Here is a 17,832-nt window from a genome sequence, read left to right as displayed (position 1 = left end):
AGCAGAGCCGCTGGAGCCATGGGGGAAGCAGGGGGGCTCCAGCGGCTATTTAAAGGACTGGGGCGGCAGAGGCAGCTGGAGCCCCCCCACTGCTCCAGGGCTATTTAAAGGGCCCGGGGCTCCCCTGCTTCTACCTGCTGGAGCTCCAGCCCTTTAAATAGCCCTTGGAGTTCTGTGTTCCCCCCCCCCCCCCCCCCGCTACCCCAGGGCTCTGGACCCGTACTCACCACACAGTTCCCTACCGGGTCTTCAGTGGCACTTTGGCGGTGGGTCCTTCACTCGCCCCGGGTGAAGGACCTGCCACCGAAATGCTGCTGAAAACACGGAGCGAGTGAAGACCGTCCCCCCGTCACCGAAATGCCACCGAGGACCTGGTAGGCAACTGGTTCTTAGGATTTTGGGAGCTCAACACTGCGTGCGTCCCTGTCGGGGTCAGAGCTCACAGCCTGGCGCAGCAGTTGGGGCTCGTAGCCCCACAGCTCCACACAGGGGGTGGGGCTCGCAGCCATGCGTCGCGGTCGGGGCTCACAGCCAGGCGGGGGGCTCAGGCCTTGCAACTTGCAGCCGGGGTTGGGGCTCACTACCCCCCCGTAACTGGGTTGCGACCCCCAGTTTGAGAACCAATGCTTTATAATTACTGTAGGGTGTATTCTGTTTATTTTCCATTTACATTGTGCATTTGTCATGACGCAATGTGCATATTATGTGATTATAATTTTTCATAAAATAATAAGAATTAAAAAACTTAATTTGTCTTTTTCTGTGCCCCTCAGCTTTGTGCGCCTGAGGCAAGTGCCTCACTCGCCTCACCCTTGTTACGGCACTGATCGTTTGTTAATTTGAGGTCAACTGGCATTTATTCTCATGCTGGACCTCTCAACAGATTTTGGAATCAATTCCACTGATCATGGGTTGCTGCTTAGGCTGACTAGTGATACTGATGATCTGCCAGGAACTGCTCTGCAGTTGTTCCTTTCATACCTAGAAAACATAGTGTTCCCTTCCATCCTTCCTGTATTTCTCTCCCTTTTCCTCCCTCCCTTCTCAATATTGTCTTGCCCTTCCTTCCTTTTCCTACTATTCGTGTGCTTCTATTACATCATCTCCTTCCCCCCTTGCCCTATTCCCAAATTTATATTTTAAAAAACAACAAAAAAAAAGTTTTTTAAAAAACATATGTAGTTAACATCACATAGCCACTTATCACTGACTACGGCTTGTGTGCGTGATTCCTTTTCCTTCACTCTTCATCTGATTTGTCTATTTAGTTTGTAAGCTCTTAAGGGAAGTTTCAATCTTCTAATATGTTTGTAGGGTGCCTACATCTGATTGAGGCTTCTGGAATATAAAAATAATAATAATCCGTGATAGGCAATTGTTTGCCTTCACCAAAAGATTTGAATTGGCATCTCTGTCAAATGATTGCTGCCTAGTTGGACAGTATCAGCATGGATATATGCCTCAGTCCAGGATGGCGGCATTCAGGAGGCATCTACTCTCTGCCCTTAATTCCAGATTAGAAATTTAGATGCTTTAGGCTGTTTTAAAAGCTTTAGGAGCTATTGGTTGATAGTCTGATATTTCTGGTGGACTGCAGCTGGCATGAGAGGTCAAGGACTCTGGGGAGAGGCAATCTCTCGAGTTGCATGGGCTGATTCCACTGAGAGCTTGAATATGAAGCTGGAGACCTTAAATTGGACTCTTTATTCAATGGCAAGCCAGCTGAGTGACTGGAGCACCAGAATGACATACACATAGCAACCTGAGCTGCTGAGCGTTTTGTTACAGCTGGAGTAGTCTGAATTTCCTGTCTCCTTTGCAGATACTGTAAATTCTCAACAACGATGTTGCATTAACAGTAAATTTTTGCAGTGAATTTTGTAAATGTTAAATAACTTGATATAGCAAAGCATTATTGACAACTTCTTGCTGCAGGCTCTGGCTTCGTTAGCCAAGCTGTATATCCGTTTTGTCTGACATCTGCATTTTCAGTCTGATGTCACTCAGCCCATTATTTGCCATTGCCTCCCCCTTCATTGTATTAGCTGTGAGAAACAAAGAGAAGCTTATAATAGGGACACATGGTAGTGCAAGGGTAATAAGAGACCAGCACATAAGTATACCTTCTAAATTAACATTTTGCTTTAAAAAAAAAAATCAGTGTTCTACTGGTTGCCAAGTTTCCCTTTTCATATCCATTAGCATTTTAACTGTACACTCTGAAACTCATAATGGCCATGGCCAGTGCTGATATCATATTGTTTTAAAATGATCATTCAGAAGGAAATAATCCAGTATGATCTCTTTTGTTTATAGGCTGTGTTCTGTGTTGAATTTGATGTAATAGCCTCCTACCCATATCCAGCTACTTCTTTATCACATCATTTACAAACTGTTGCAATATTCCATGTGTTGCAATATTTTGACCTCATACACAGAATTCTTCTGTAGGTTTCACGAATATCCTCTCTTCACATACTGAAGTCACTAGGAGCTGCCAGTACCTATCACCACTTTTTATTTTAGGAGCTAAATATGGTTTTTGGCACCTAACTTCAGGCATCCATGTTTGGAAAACGTAGGCCAAGATTGAAATAACATTTAAACAAATAACAGGAAATAGGTCTGATGACTGTTTAAATTTTTTTTGTTAACACCTTTTTAACTTGAATCACTAGCAATACTCTTTCTCCAAAACAGTAAAGATTCACCATCTTCCATCCGTTAAGTTAGGGTGTAAGAGTTAACAATATACATTCTTTGAGATATCAAGTGGATCTTGCAGCAAAACTAGGGAAGAGTAGAGTTGACATTCCTGGCACTTAAGATAATGAACAGAACAATCTTTAATAAAGGAAAAAGTTTTCTAAGTTCTTTGTATCATAGGAAGTAAAAAAGGGAACAAGTTCAGTTAAAAAAAATCACTTGCAGAGCACCTCTGAAGGGGAAAACCTTTGTTTTAGTCTCCTCTTTAATTAGTTCACCCCTGTTTCCAGCAATGCCCTGTTTTTGCAGACTGATGTTTTCCTTTAGGTGTTTCCTTTATGTGCTGTGTCTACTGCATTCTGTTCTGAGTGAGAAAGAAAGGATAGAAGCAAATAAAAAGCAGTGCTGGCCAACACAGAACATATTTAACAAGGTGGGACATAAGTGTATGAGGACAGAAGGGTGGCTAAAACCTTTACTCAAAAGGGGAAGTCATACCAGCCCTACGGGTAAAGTAGACATTTCAGAGGCTGTAAAGTATACTTATCTGAAACCAACGCCCATACCAGTGCCAGCTCTCCTTAATGGATCAACCTGAAATAATTCAAATCCTAAATTCTCTTTCTACCTACATTACTGTGAAGGATAGGTGAACTCATTTTATCTAACTTTGAACACACTCATACATAAGACTTATCTGTTTTCTGTTCTATGGAGAGTGGGACCGGGTAGGAAGAGGGAAAGGGTAGAGAAAAAAATTAATGAAAATCTATGGGTAAAATAGAATTGAGGGGAAGCAGTGATAGATAGAAACTGAGAGGGGGGAGGGAGTGAGGGTATAGAGGGGAAAAGAGGCAAATTGAACAAAAAAAAAAAAACAATCTATATAATTGCATACACTTTAGGGCACAACTTGTCTCAGCTTAGCTTTTACAGATGGTTTTCCTTTTCTTTTCCATATATCATGTAGGCTCATAATCTTTTCTTTAATACAGCTAAGGAAAAAAGTTTAAAATACAGGGAAAAGGGTTACAAATTCAAACTAGTTTTGTACATCTCATTTTGACAGATTCCCCAAATCCAAAATTGTATGGAATTGGGTAGTCCCTCACTACTATATTAGGAGTCTGTCACATTACTTTTCATACGCAAGGAGTTCTAAAGCTCGTTACATGTATTACAGTAGATGTCATACTGATAAAAGAGTGACTGTAGCAAACAGAGTAGCCATTATACTCTCAAAATTTTACTCTTGCAGCTTTGGATAGAACATGTTTTTTCAGGAGAAAAAAATATATTCACCAGGGCTCTGATCTTATCTGGTACTTTTCAAAAAAGTGCCTGTGTATAAACTACCCTATGAAGATTGTTTTTTGTGATATGGTGGTAACAATAAACTAAGATAATATCTTGTTTGCCTCTCACAATTACATTGTAGTTTTGCTTGGCCCCAATTATTTTCTAAGGATTTCCATCCTACTACGTAGCTGTTGTTTTGGATACTTCTCTCAGTACATTAGGTTGATTTTTAACTCCCAATCTCTTTTTGCTTCCTATCAACTGTCTTGCATCCTCTATTTTTTTTGTTTTTTCTTCTTTTCTTGTAGGTGTTTGCATCTATCCCTACAGTACTTTTGTACTATCTGCAAACTTACCTTGTGTATTAGTGCCTTTTCCTGGTAAAGCAGTTCCTTTTCCCTTCTCAGTTCTCTTGGTAAAGCAGTGACTAAAGTAATGTGAGAGAATACATGCTTTGTAATCACCCATCACCCCAAAAGTATTACATGTTCTCAGTATGCAAAAATGTGCCCTAGGTGTACATTGTTTTACATGAACAGACATGATTCAGATACAAAATTCCCAGACAAAATCTTTGTTACACTGTTGTTGTATGTAACAATAGCTGGGGATGGGGGGAAACATTAATAGAATGTTATTTTCAGAGAAAGACTGAAAATTAAGAAATTGAAAGTTACGGTTACATTTAAAACCTCCCCTTTTTCTCTCTCCCAAGTAGTGGAGAATATAAAACGCAGATTTAAAATATTTCAAACAACTTTAATTCTGTCCCAGACGCTTGCCACTCTGTGCACCATTTGTGATAGATAGGAATTTATGACAAGTATCACAATATTACAGGAAGGCGACCTGTTATAACTCCAAATATCTTCATGTCTTGATCAAAGGCCTAGTGGTTAAGACCTCTTCAATACCCTTATTTATTTAAGAACTGACACTGTGTTTGGAGCTGTATAGACATAAAATTAAAACAGTTTTTACTCCAAAGAGCTTACCATCTAAGATCTCAATCATGTATGATCTCCAAGGGGGCGCAACCCCATTGAAGTTGATTCACATGTGTAAAATAAGTATAATAGGAACTGCCTACCCAGTATTAGTTTTTTTGTAATGTACTTTGAGTTCTATGGATAACAGATGCTGTTCAACTACAAAATATCATTATTAAAGTCAGAGGATGGCAGAGTGAAGACTCTGGAGTTTATGAATCCCAGCCCCCTTGCTCAGTCCACTAAAGATTCAGCAAAACCAAAGCTGGTTTGCACCTTATAAAAACTGCATTGGCACATGCAGTACAACCTAAAATTATCAAAAGCCAGAATAAATAAGCGTTTTCTAAACAATTTCTACCCAGCCTTTCCAAAAACAGTCAAAGTACTACAAAGTATCACTAATGCCAACTAAATTTCTAAACCTAGATGTTTGAGATTTAATATTTCAAATAATAATAAAGTAGAACACTTCTCAAAGAGGCAAATATTGCTAATTTTTCATCCTACCTGTTTCTGCAAACAAATCTCCTTTGGTAGAGAAACAAAAAAACTCAGATGGATTGGTTTAATTTGAATTAGGGTGATGAGCAAAAGTGCATGTGTTAGCTTGCTACCTGTGACAACTTGACCTACGGAGAGATAAATATCTGTATGATCAAAACTCTCACCTGATGAGTTTATTTTTCATTTAAAATATATTAGCAAATACTATATTTTTTTTCTATACAGAAGCATTTATCATATTCCTACATATTCTTTAAGATCATGATATTCAGAAAGAACTGTTACATTTTATCCATGATATTAAATAATCCTAAAGGAACTGAAAATAAGCACTCACAGGAACTATTAATTCAGGCAAACAATGAAGAGTAAGGTTATGCAAAAATCTGACATATGGTAGGCAAGCTCTATTATTGACTCATGTGTAACTTGGACATTTTGCCTAAAATTATTGCATCACCCACTGATCTCCCATGCAATACCTAGGTTAACTGGAGAGAGTTGGGATTGAAGTTCCTCATTCTTTCCAAAATCTTGGAGTGGAACAATCATACATTTTGCTACAATTTTGCCAACCCTAGCATTATGCATTGTTAGTGCATGAGTATCTGAAAGTGAAATTGAAAATAAAAATACTGGTCAATTTCACTTTTGCATCTATTCAAAGCTGAAAAATGAAAAAAAACAACAACATAATGTGTGATTACTATGCCAAAGAAGTGTTTTTAATATGCTTACCATGACTATATTCCATTTTAAATATGAAAAAATTAATGTACTAAAGCTTCATTCTGCTTTTATTGAAGTCCATTCGGAATTTTGGCATTGACCTCAGTGGGAGCAGGAGCCTACGCTCACTGTGTGCAAAATTCATTTTGTCTGTGTTATAGGTACACAGGAACAGCATGTGTATTTCATAAGTTACAGGTACACAAAAACAACATTCAAATTTCCTTTTCTTTGATTGTCTTTAAAAGACAGTTTGCCTATTTTTAACTCCTTTCAGTGGCATTTATTAGTTTCCATATAATTTTCTGTAACAGTTACATTAAAATGAGGATGTAGCATGGATCAGCTGCTGCAGGGAAAGAAGCTCTTGTAACAAAACCTCCCCTGCTATTTTCCAACAGCCATTTCAAAGTGCTCTTCTTTTAAGAACCTTTCCCAGCTGTGTGTGAACAAAGAAGATGACCTCTTTTAAAATATGGCCCTAATTTGTAAGAATCGTCACTGCAAAGATGCATAAATAATATTATGTAACTTGCAGTTTTCCAGAGATGCCCTCAGGGAGGATACTAACTTAAGATGAGTTGTACAGTAGTAACAATAACAGAATTTATTTATAATGTGATGTTTTGCTACAATGAATAAGTAATGGATGCAGTCTCACTACATCAAAAAAACTGTCAGCACACAAAACAGTAATACTATTCTACAAGCAAGGCTGCTCTTAAATAGAACCACCCATAACAGCTGCTCTATTTTTGGTCTCGGGGGAGACTTGCCACCAGTATGTAACCAGAACTGTAGGACCCTGTGTTTCTATGGGCCTCTGCTGTCCACAGGGCCTTGCTGCTTCTAGGTTCACTTTTGAATAACCAAGATTTGGGGATGAGGGAAGGCAGGGACACTGCAAGTCAGAGGGCACCTGAGTACAGTTCCTCTTGTGAAAGAGAACTGGGGGCAACTCTGTAAGTTACTTCACTGAGGACCCTATAAAACCTAGGGCCAACTTCACACATAGTATGATAAAAATAAGGAATAGTAAGATCTTTTTACCCTGTTGTTTCCTGCTCAGGAAACAATTACAGTGTTGTGGCCAGGGCAGCTGTCAGAGAATGGCTGTAAGACTATTACTCAAAGTTGGACTTGGCACTTATTCAGTCATTTCCAGGAACACTGTTAAAATGCAAACAAACTCATTAGTTTTCCATCACACAGCAAGTGAGCAGCAGAACTCAAATCCCAGTCCATTCTTTCATGGGTGCATTGCCAAGCCCTAGGCTGGGGCCTCGGGGAAGGACTGCTGTAACTCCTGGGTAGCTGTCACTCGGTACCCAGCTTGGGGCATCCCTTGCCCTTCACCTGCAGTGTACGCACAGTCTAGCACAGCCTGATCCTGGTACAAGTCTTCACAGTGGGGTGCTTAAGTGAGGCTGGCCCCTTGTGCACCTGGGCACTCCTGCCCCTGCCCTAATGCTGGGGTTTGCAGACAGGTGTGGCAGGCTGAAGCAGGATGAGCGCATTACAGACAGTTGCCATCTCCCCATATTTTCCAGCGATGCAGGTCCCACACACTGGGTATCAGTCATAATGGAGCCGTCCAGATGCTGGACGACGAGCTCAGTAGGTGCTGTAACAGCCCCTCGCCCCTCCCTGCCCCCTGTAGCCCAGGGGCTACCTTCCCTGCCTAGCTCCTTCGCCCAGCCCGTTCGCAGCGCACCATGCCCGGGCCCCTCCGTTCGTCCTCACACGCCCATCCACGGTGCAAGCCACCCTGCCCGGGCTCCTCGCGAGCCGCTTCCCTGCCCCCACTTTGCGTTGCACTTCAGGGGCAATCCGCGCTCCCAGCCTGAGACCTCCCCTCCGGGCCTGATCCACCCGCCACACCTCTAACCTGCGCGGTCAGCATGAGCGAGCGGGAAGCCAACCGAGGCCGATGTTGAAAGCCGCAATCGGATTGGCTGGGTTGGTGGGGGGGCGGAGTTAGGGGGAAGCTATTGCCTAGGTAACCGCCCTCCCTCTCACCTCAGCTTTAGGGCGTCCGCGCGCGTGCGCATCCCGAGGCCTCGCGGTTCCATGTGAGTTACCGGTAACAGGCCACTCAGTTGCTGCCGCGCTGGCTGGGAGGCGGCGGCTCAGGGGCAGCAGCTGCTGCTGCCGCCTCTGTCTGGGCAGGTGAGTGACTGCGTGAGGCGGGCGGAAGGGACCTTGTGCGTGTCCGTGTGAGAGCGGGAACTGCGTGTGAGTGCAACGTCTCCTCTTCCCCCCGGGACCGCGCTTGGGCTGCGGCTGGGGATGCCCGCCCGGAGGGAAGTTGCCGCCGCGGCGCGGCGTGTGGCCGGTTCCTACCCGAGCTGGGGCTTTGCCGAGGGCCGGGGCGCGGAGCTAGGGCGGGTTGAACGAGAGAAGTGGCTGCTGCAGTGTCTCGCTGCGGCACAGAGACAAACAGGGGAGAGTGGGGCGAGACACCCCCTCCCCTCCGGGGGAGAGATCACAAGTGACTCTGCCAACTGAAGCCTCCTTCCTCTCTTCCCTCCCCCCCAGGTCTGGCAGATCTGGGGCTGGTTTTCAATCCCTTCTCCAGTAGAGCAGTGGCTGTTCCCTTCCCTGTTTGCCCAGTGGTGGCAGCGAGTGTACCGGGGATGGGGAGAGGAAAAGGGTATTTTTTAGCTTCTTCAAAGAAAATTGCAACACTGGAGTTGCTCAACAATAACGATAGTCAGATCTCTGCCCTCTTCCTGGCACTGGTGAAGTTTAGTCACATGTTGGTCTTTATCAGTTGGGCTGAGAGGAGATGGTGCATAGGACTAAACCTTCAGATGGCTTTGAATTACTCATTAAAATAGGTGGGAGTAGTTTGATCTGTGAGGGGGGGTGGAAGATAAGATTACTTAAACGTTAACATGATCTGAAAGGTCTTTTGTAGTGTGTCGATCTGTTTAAAACCTCAAGAGTATTATTTAATTTTAAAGTTTAAAAAATGAGCCTCTGTTCTTTGTCGTAAAAACACAGAAAATGGTTGAGTATCCTTTGAGACTGCACGGGAAACAAACAAGTGACATTTAAACATCACAAACTCTTTTAAGATTACTGAGGATGTTACTACAGCCTGGTCTACACACACAACTGTGTCACTGACAAATTTACACCCCTGAGAGATGAAATTAAGGGGATCCAAGTCCCAGTGAAGACTCTTGTAGATTGATGGAAAAGCTATTCCCTTTTGGGGTGTGTATTTACTGCAGTGATGGGGGGGGGGGAACTCTTCTACCACTGTGGCAACATCTTCACTACAGCAGCATAGCTACAGCCCTGCAGCTGTGCTGCTGTCACATTTGTAGTGTAGACATACCCTTAAAAATGACAGCGGGAAATAGTGCTGTTCCTTCAAAACTCTGAAACCTTGTAGGCAACTTCAACTTATGATGGCTATTTAAAAGTGCCCTTTTATGCTTTGTTATTATTTATTAGTAGAGCCTAATATTCTCTCCTATGCTCTAAAAAAATTATTTGATGTAGCTTCTGCATATTCCTACTTCCTCCCTCTAGTGCTCCTGAACTTCAGGAACCTTCAAGAAAAACAGTCCTTGTTCGGACCATTTGAGTGACCCGCCCTCCGCAGCACCAGATGTTCAGAGCCAAATTTATAAGTGGTCGTGCAGTCTCTAACTGCTGCAGTTCTTTCTGTTTTATGGCCTTTTGTAGGCATAAGGGTCTCTATTTCATGCACAGAGAATTTTTTTTTTCAACCAGGAATTTCTTGTTAACTTATGGCTTCCCTCTGGGCAGGCATATGGTTTTATAGGGTGTGGGGAAGCATAGTTTTAGGAAGTTGGTAGGTAGTAGTTTCTGTGGCATTTAGATGCTTGGACTGTCTCCAGCTTGACAGAAAGGGGGAAGGGAGAAAACAGCTCATGCAGGTGAAAAAAAAACTGGGTGAAGGGATCCTGACCTGAAGATTTTGGTCAGCAATGCTGTTGGAAGCATGTGCCAGAGAAACTTAAGCTAGGCAGTGGAAAGCATTTTTATCTTTATTTTCTTGCAGCCATTTCTGACTCTTATGTCTCATTGGTTGTACTCACTTAAAGTCTGTCTCTTTGTAGTTAATAAACTTGTTTTTATCTAATCCAGTATGTTTAAGTTAGTGTCTGGGTAACTTTATTTAAGGTAACAAGCTAGTGTATGTTATTCCTTTAAAGGAATAATAGACTTAATACATTTAACTGTCCAGGAGGGGGCTGGGCGGTACATAACATACATTTCTGGGAGGACTGGGAGTCACCCTGCATATTATTCAAGGTTGGCAAAAACCAGAATGTAACCCAAGTGTTGCTGGCACATTGCAGTTACACAGACACACTCAGGATGTAGCTTGCATGCTGGAAAGTTGTTTGTGAGCTGCTCAGGAGGAAGCTACTTCAGCAAGGCATTGTAAGGCATCCCAAGTTGCAGGGCAAAGGTGATACAGTATCCCACTGGTCTGGACTGCACCCCGGGTATCTCACACAGTACCTGCTGTATCTGGAGGGGAGCCTATTCTCAGTAAAGTTGCTTGGCATGCTGTGCTAGGGTGACCAGACAGACAGTGTGAAAAATCAGGACAGGGGGCGGGGGGTAATAGGAACCTATATAAGAAAAAGACCCAAAAATCGGGACTGTCCCTATAAAATCGGGACATCTGGTCACCCTATGCTGTGCCTTTATGGCACGTTGGCACCAGGCATTCCTCTTGACCAGGGGGTTCTCAAACTGGGGGTTGGGACCGCCCAGGGGGTCTGAAGTTATTACATGGGGGTTGCAAGCTGTCATCCTCCGTCCCAAACCCCGCTTTGCCTCCAGCATTTATAATGGTGTTAAATATATTGAAAAGTGTTTTTAATTTATAAGGGGGGGTCACACTCAGAGGCTTGCTATGTGCAAGGGGTCACCAATACAGAAGTTTGATAACTACTGCTCTTGACTAACCCTGCATTCCAAACCTTTGGATCTATCCTCAAGCTGGGATCCTGTTTTGGTGCAAGGATGGAGGAGACTGAACAGCCTCAAAAATCCTTTAAATGGGGTGCCAGGATCAATGTTATGTAGTTCTAACTCACCTGAGCACTTGGGGTATGGTTCTAGGGTTGCTCTAGTACCAAAGAAGCTGGCTTCATTGCCAAAGTTAATCAGTGCTGGGAAGTCTTCGTTCTCAGGGACTTTGGTGTTTTCAGCTGACCAGTGTTGTTTCCCTTAGAATAATGGGCTCTCTGAATCCTTGGCTAACGGGGCTTTTGTTGGTGCTGAGCTCTCCTTACCTCCAGGGTTTCACTAGGGCCCAGTGTTTAGGGAAACTTTGCATCTGCCTAAGGATAAAAAGAAGTTGAGCTTAAAGGGGGCCAGGGGTCCCGGTGCCATCACAGAGGTTGAAGAAATGTTATTATAGATTCAAGGAGCACATGAGCAGAGGTTTCTGATTCAGTTTCCTCGGTTCTGAGGGCATCTCTGGTTCCTTTTCAGTATTTCCAGTTTAGGACTTAATTGAGATCCCCCTTCTGGAGTTGTTGCTGGATCCTCAGTGCCAGAATACTTCCATCTTCCACATGGTGCCATCCTAGGATGGAAGAGTCTATTTGAGATCTTTCTAGTCTGGAGGACATAGTAGAGCCTTCTGATACAGAACCTTTGTTCTGAGTACTTCCTGGATTGCCTTTGCTATCATCCATGTTGGGCTTGGAGGTTCACCTGTGTAGCTCCCAGCATAAAGGTACTTTGACTTTCAGGAGTCCACTTTCTCCCTTGATCTCCACTAGGAGTTGCTTCTCTAGAGCCTTTCATGTCCCTTGGTAACTTGATGCAGGCTTGGAGAATCTTAAGAGCTCACTCCACCAGAATATTATTGATAACCTGCCTCTGTACACTTCCTTCACAGAAATATTCAGAACTGCTATTTGAAGTTTTGTTCACACATTTACATAGCACTGCTTTCTCAGTCTGGCATTTGGATCCTAACCTTGGGAGGGCAATTCTTCAGTTTTTGAATGGCTCAGGCCAGGTCAGGTCTACACTAGGAGTGCTATACTGGTATACTGTACTGGCAAAGTACTCCTGGTGTGGATCTATCTTATACCTGCTAAACTGTGCTTTTGCTAATATAGTTTATTCCAGCCCCCCTGAGCAAAATAAATTATGCCAGCAAAAGCGAAATTTTGCTGGTGTAACTGCATCTGCATGAGGGACTCTTGCCAGCATAGTTATATGTCAATCAGGGATCACACTTCTTCACATCCCTGACTGGCATAGGTCTGCAAAAGAGTGTAGGGTAGACCTAGCCTCAGCCTTCTATCCCAGGGTTTGTACCACTAGTTAGACTCCCACAAGTGGAAATGTTTAAAAATCATGTTTAGGGTCCTACCAAATTCATGGCCATGAAAAATGCATCATGGTCTGTGAAATCTGGTCTTCCCCCATGAAATCTGATCTTTTGTATGCTTTTACCCTATACTATATTGATTTTGTGGGAGAGACCAGTGTTTCTCAAAATTGGGGGTCGTGACCCAAAAACTAGTTGCAGAGGGTGTCACAAGGGGGTGTCTTTGTGTTGCCACTCTTACTTCTGCGCTGCCTTCAGAGCTGGATGCCTGGAGAGTGGCAGCTATTGACCGGGTGCCCAGCTCTGAAGGCCGCAACCCTGCCAGCAGCAGTGCAGAAGTAAGAGTGGCAATACCATACCATGCCATCCTTACTTCTGTGCTACTGCTGGCGGTGGCTCTGCCTTCAGAGCTGGGCTCCCGTCCAGCAGCCGCCGCTCTCCAGCTGCCCAGCTCTGAAGGCAGTGCCACGGCCATCAGTAGTGTAGAAGTAAGGGCAGCAGTACTGCAACCCCACTTACACACGATAACCTTGTGAGTCCCTCCCTCTCCCCAAAACTTCTTTTGGGTCAAGACCTCTACAATTACAACACTGTGAAATTTTAGATTTAAATAGCTGAAATAATGAAATCTACAATTTTTAAAATCCTATGACAGTGAAATTGACCAAAATGGACCCTGAACTTGGTATGACCCTGGTCATCTTGAAGAAAGGCAGGTTACTTAACAATAAATGTGGTTCTTTAAGAATTTTACCTCTGCATATTCTTTCTGGAGTGCTACTTTCATAGGATTCTGGAGTTTAGCAGGATGATCTAAGGTGAGTGGGGACCATGTGGCCTTTTGTAACCTTGGCTCCAAAATTTTGTAAGGCATTTGTCAACTCATGGAAGCCAAGGTACCTTTTTTAGAAGGATTCTAAAGCTCAGTGGTGCTGAATAGTGCTTTTTACAAGTATGGCTATATAGAACACTCTTGAACTAAAATGACTCTTAAGTAAGTCTTATTTGTTTTACTTGTTTTTACCTAAGATATGTCAAGTCCTGTCTTCCTGTTTGCTATAGGATAACTTTTTGGGGCCTTTTTCACCCCATAATGGAAGAGGTGGAAGTGTATGAATTTCCACTCCCCCAGAATTTCCCTCCCCAAATATTTGGAACGGTGAACCGTGGCCACTGGGAGCTGCGGGTGGCTGTGCAAATGTAAACAAACTGTCTGAGGCCCGCCAGCAGATTACCCTGACGGGCTGCAGGTTGCCCACCACAGGTGTAGACTGACTGATTGTGGACTAACTGTTTGTGTAGACAAGCTCACAAGCTAGGTGATATTGTATGTTAGAGTTCAATTGTACAGCTACAAAACTTGAGTTTACATCATAGTTGGAAATGAATGTGAGTTTAGTGGTTGAGTTGCAGTCACTAGTGACACAACTAATTTAATACCAGTAGTGGATATGTGCATCTCAGAAACAATTTTGTTGCTTTTTATAGAGGATGTGTTTGAGAATGGTTTTGTTCTTTTGTATGACTTTAACTCAAGTAAGAAAGGCACTAGTTCAGAAACTAAACAGTGATATAATTTGTAAGTAAAAGGTACAGATTATTAATAATTATTATTATTATTATATATAATTTATTATTAAATATATATAATTTATTATTATTAATAAAAGGAAGACCGTGTTTGTGGTAGCAGAGCATACCTGATAACAAATGTTTCTTGCATTTGTTTAAATGTATATTTGCAAAAAGTCTCTTTGTGAGTATATTCCAATGCAAAGAACAATTTTCCTGTTGTATGACAAGACTAAACATTACAGCATGACTTTATTTGGTATTGCATCTTTCATTTAAACTGTGTTCTAAAATGCTGTGTACAGCTAAATAATTACAGGGGAAAAACAGGTCAGTTAAGAGGGAAGTTATCAGCAAAGACTGGAAATGAAATACAGAGTTAATGAGGCAGAAAGATACAGAAAAGTTTCATTTTCTTCCCCTACAGTTTTGACTGAACACTTTCTCCCCTGTGCTGATTGGCTGTCCCCCTCCCCTCCCCAGTCTTTTCGTCTCAGCCTCACTGCCCCCCCCCCCACCCCCCCCACCCCCCCCCCCCATCCCCTTCCCCTGTAGTTTACCCCTTTCCATTTTCCCCCCCCCCCCGCCCCAAAACCCAAACGAACTGTGGAACTTGCATGATGTTTGCCATTATTACATTGTTTACTCTGCTTGTGTATTCTACCACTTTCCCCTACCCTTTGTTTGTCCTGTCTGTTTAGACAGTATGCTCTTGGGGTCAGGAACCACAATACCTAGCATGGTGGGGCCCAATTCTTGCTTGCTCCCTAGGCAGTACCATAATAAAATTGATTAATAATAGTTCTGTATTACAGACTCTAAAGAAGAGCAGATGAGGAGGCTTTTGAGAGGGTCAGGGAGGAAACTAGTATCAGATGGGGAGGGAGTAGAGACAGATGAGGTTCCATGAAGTAGGCTGTAGCTAATCCTTAGAGGACTTTAAAGAACAATGAGGGCAATTTGGAACTAAATCCTGAAATGAATGGGATTCAGTGGAAGTGCTGGAAGATAGGAATGATATTATGTCTGAGTGAAGCTTCAATCAGCAGCTTGCTGGTTATGCAGTATGCTGTAGAGGATGGGTGAGCTGGGCCAGGGGTTAGTCATAGGCTACATCTACACAGCAAAAAAAACCCTGCGGCAGCAAGTCTCAGAGCCTGAGTCAACTGCTTGGGCTTGCCCTGAGGGGCTAAAAATAGCAGTGTAGATGCTGGCCTCAGGTTGGAGACCAGTTCTAAAACCTAGTGGGGAAGTGGGGAGGATATCAGAGTCTGTTGACCCAGGTTCTGAGACTTGCTGCCAGGGGTGTGTGGTTGTTGGTGGTTTTTCATTTGTTTATTGTGTAGATGTATCTATTAAGAAGGAGGTAAATATAACAAGATGTTAAGAAATAAAGGTTGAGATGGGGATTTCAGCAGAGGTGGAGTCAAACCAATGGCACACAAGGAAATATTGGAGAGGTGGTTTTAGAGGCAAAGTTATTTGAATCACTTCTGTCTTAGAGAGGAACTACCGGTTTATTTAGTCAAAAAAGCCAAGAGTGGGTAGGGAAGCTTTGTCATGGAAGCCAAAACTTTAAGAAAACATGCAGTAAATTTGTGTGCCTCAACTTTTGGATGCTTGAGGCGTCTTGTTTCTGATTTTCAGATAAGCTGAGGACCCGCAACTTGAGCTGATTAAAGTGTAAAATTGGCTGTGTAGGTTTTGAAAGTCGTCCCCCCCCCCAATTTGTAAACATTGGAATACAGTGGTAATTCAGGCAAATGGTAGGGATAACACATTCAACAAGAAAAGGGGTAGATAGTTTGGCTCCAGTGTTGGAACATAGCCAAGGATTCCAAAGAGGAAGAGTGCAGGGGAAGACTACCGTCTGAAAAAGAGTAGATAGGAAGCATCCAGAGATCCTTGGAGATGTTTATAGAGCTGATCTAGGAGTATGAAGTAGTCCGTTTCAAAGAGTTTCAACAAACAGTACTAAAAAGAGACGAGGCTTACTTGTGGAGGTTTGAAATGTCTTTGCTGCAGTCTTATTGGACTTCACTTTGTGGGATTTAAGTAAATAACTTGAAGGAAGTGGTGTGTATGTGAGGGGCGGGGAAGATAAGTAATGTGAGAGGATGAAGTATGATTCTCTTGGGCTGTGATCATCTGGAGTTCTGCACTGGTAGTACAATACATTACTATAAACATTTTCTTTTTGTAATGACTGAGGGTGTGGAGCGGAGGAAAAGGTGTTAAGAGAAGAGGGGCTATTTTGTGTTTTATTTGCCTGTGAAGAAAGGGCTTACGACTCTAAACTGTTTATAGTGGGGTGGTTAGTGTTCATTGTGTTCACATAAAGTAGTTAAGTTCACAAAAAGTAGTAAATTCCGTGAATTCCTAACCCTTTGAGTTACGGAGATGAATGGTCTGTGAGTTTTGAGAAGATTTTTCAACTGGCAGCTGAAGCATAAATCTTTTGCCTAACACACAAACAAGCAAAAAGTTTTACCTGCCAACATTAGTAATTAAAATAGGAAAAATTTGATTTATCAACCTGTTGAGAGTTGGTCAGAAAGCTTCTTTGAATTCAGTGCATAAAGGAAATAACCTCTTGACTACTTTTTGATGATCTCCTGCTTTTTAATAAAACTTCTGAAAATACTCCCTTATTAAAACAACTATAATCTGTGTATTCCTACACAACTGTTTTTATCCTAATAATAATCCTTTGAATTCCTATAGTTCCCACAATTCATGGATCATAAAATACTTCAGATACTCAATGATTAAGCTTTGCCCTGGGAGGTAAGTGGTCATACCCATTTTATAGATTGAGAAAATGAGGTATTGAGAGGTTTATTTGATTTATGTAATGTCAACTAACTGTTATGATTCTCAGTCCAATTGGTTCAACAGAAGCAATGCTGCCTCCCGGGCACTATTGAAGCATTAATGTTTTTTTTTTAAAAAAATTAAATAATTTTTATGCTGGCCATAGTGGTGATAGTATAATCATGTGTTTTATGCAAAGTAGGTGATAGACACAATAATGAAAAGGTGTTAGTTTAGATCTAGTTTCAGCAAAGCACTTAAGCATGTGAGTAGTCCCATTGACCTCAAGAAAAGCACAAGCTTAAGTTCTTTGCTGAATTGGGGTTTTAATGCTTAAATTAAGGAAGAAAATGCTTTTAAATTTAACTCTTAACCAAATTTTTGATTGAATTAAATATATCTGGATGGTCAAGTCATGGAACTGTATCAGATCATAGCTTTCATAGTTAATTATTTATGTAATGGTCTTTGTTTTTCTGTTGTCCATTAACTTTGTAATTGCCACAGTACATTACAAGTTATTTATTTATATTGTACTCATGAGCCAAAGTGCTGGGGAAGGATAACAGTAGGATATAATATTAAAAGAAAAAAAGTCAACAGTAAAAACTAATAAATCAGCAAGTGTTTCTTTCTGAGAACAAGCTATTGGGTTTACACGAACAGGAAGAGAAATCAAATAATTCAAAGTTATATTAAGCAGAAAATAGTGAGACTTTTGTACTTGTCCTAAGAAAAATGCGGAAAAGGTGCAGGCTAGAGAAGATAAAAGAGAAAAAACAAAATATTTGTTAATTAATGGAACAAACAGGAAAGTAAATGAAGGATTAATTCTAAAGTTAAATGTTGCAATGAGAACTTTAAAGCAAGTAA

At 42.2% G+C, this 17,832-nt stretch overlaps 1 protein-coding gene and 1 long non-coding RNA gene across 12 annotated transcripts in view; one reads left to right on the top strand and one right to left on the bottom strand.

The window, feature by feature from the left end:
* The window catches only part of PIK3CB (phosphatidylinositol-4,5-bisphosphate 3-kinase catalytic subunit beta), a 205,981-nt gene that overhangs the window by 35,053 nt on the left and 153,096 nt on the right, over positions 1–17,832 (top strand). For 3 of the 6 annotated variants that reach the window (XM_034780769.1, XM_034780763.1, XM_034780764.1), the window contains exon 1: positions 8,277–8,399. The exons of 2 other annotated variants lie outside the window; for them this stretch is intronic. The gene's annotated coding sequence lies outside the window, so the exon portion shown is untranslated. Of the gene's footprint in view, positions 1–8,276; positions 8,400–11,948; positions 11,968–17,832 lie in introns of those variants that run through there. One more of the 6 variants, XM_034780767.1, reaches the window with a different exon arrangement.
* Positions 345–8,351, bottom strand: LOC117882484. Of its 6 annotated transcripts, XR_004647028.1 has the most exons (6): positions 8,119–8,199; positions 7,281–7,400; positions 5,984–6,109; positions 5,505–5,626; positions 4,362–4,432; positions 345–3,070 (listed from the first exon to the last, which is right to left on the bottom strand). It is a non-coding gene; the product is annotated as an uncharacterized LOC117882484 (long non-coding RNA). The 6 variants fall into 6 exon arrangements; XR_004647031.1 differs by lacking the exons at positions 5,984–6,109; positions 8,119–8,199 and adding an exon at positions 8,250–8,351; XR_004647029.1 differs by lacking the exon at positions 5,984–6,109 and having other exon boundaries at positions 345–3,300.

This window comes from Trachemys scripta, chromosome 9 (genome assembly GCF_013100865.1).
Source record: "Trachemys scripta elegans isolate TJP31775 chromosome 9, CAS_Tse_1.0, whole genome shotgun sequence".
In the NCBI taxonomy this organism is placed as follows: domain Eukaryota; kingdom Metazoa; phylum Chordata; order Testudines; family Emydidae; genus Trachemys; species Trachemys scripta.
This window is presented reverse-complemented; position numbering and strand designations above follow the sequence as displayed.